This window comes from Microtus ochrogaster, chromosome 19 (genome assembly GCF_000317375.1).
Source record: "Microtus ochrogaster isolate Prairie Vole_2 chromosome 19, MicOch1.0, whole genome shotgun sequence".
Classification (NCBI taxonomy): Eukaryota; Metazoa; Chordata; class Mammalia; order Rodentia; family Cricetidae; genus Microtus; species Microtus ochrogaster.
The window spans coordinates 26,160,620-26,161,509 of record NC_022021.1 but is presented as its reverse complement, the minus strand read 5'-3'; the positions used below and the strand labels follow the sequence as shown (position 1 = coordinate 26,161,509).

The 890-nt window shown below is 43.1% G+C and overlaps 1 protein-coding gene across 2 annotated transcripts in view; it reads right to left on the bottom strand.

The window, feature by feature from the left end:
• Positions 1 to 890, bottom strand: part of Prkaa1 (protein kinase AMP-activated catalytic subunit alpha 1) — a 40,421-nt gene that overhangs the window by 8,918 nt on the left and 30,613 nt on the right. The gene's annotated exons all lie outside the window — the stretch shown is intronic.

The window sequence follows — 890 nt, the reverse complement described above, 5'->3', positions numbered from 1 at the left end:
CACGTCTGCGTGTGCCATGTGTATATCTGTGCGTGTGCATGGTGAGTGTGGAAGTGAAAGGACAACTTGGAGGGGTCAGTTCACCCCTTTGACCTTGACATAAGTTTCTGTGATCAAACTCAGGTCATCATTCTTGGCAGCAAGCACCTGACCAGCTGTGCCATCCTGCTGGGCCAAGATAAAATTCTGTGCTGACAGACTCTGGACCCATTTCTCCTAAAACCCTCACGTCAAAGCTCAAAGAGCTCGAGGCTGTGGAAGCAAGCCACGGTAAGTGGGATCCACAGAGCTCTCTAAACTTCTCCAAAGCACTCTGGAGATGAGTATCTTAACTAGCTACAAAAATAAATACATACATACATACATACATACATACATACATACATACATACATAAAATAAGTTGACTCATCCATTCAGAGTCTGACTTCAGGTGGAAAACATCTTTAAAATGACCAAATAAATTATTATAAATATCAGTAAAACCCTTTATTGAAAGTAAATGTTCTTATTCACCCAGACCTCAAAGAAAGACAATCCAAACTCAACAAACAGAGTACACTAACCGCCCATTTTATGTATGCTTGATCATAAGGCACCACTTTTTTGTTTTGGTTTTTGGTTTTTCGAGACAGGGTTTCTCTGTGGCTTTGGAGCCTGTCCTGGAACTCAGTCTGTAGACCAGGCTGGTCTCGAACTCACAGAGATCTGCCTGCCTCTGCCTCCCAAGTGCTGGGATTAAAGCCACCGCCCACTCAAGTTCTCAAATTCAGCATTCTCATATTTCAGTGTCTAGCAGATCCAGATTAAGACAAATGAATCTGACTTTCCCCTACCTGGCTTTTTCCTGACACAGGGTCTATGTATATACTCCTGCCTCACAGCCTATGC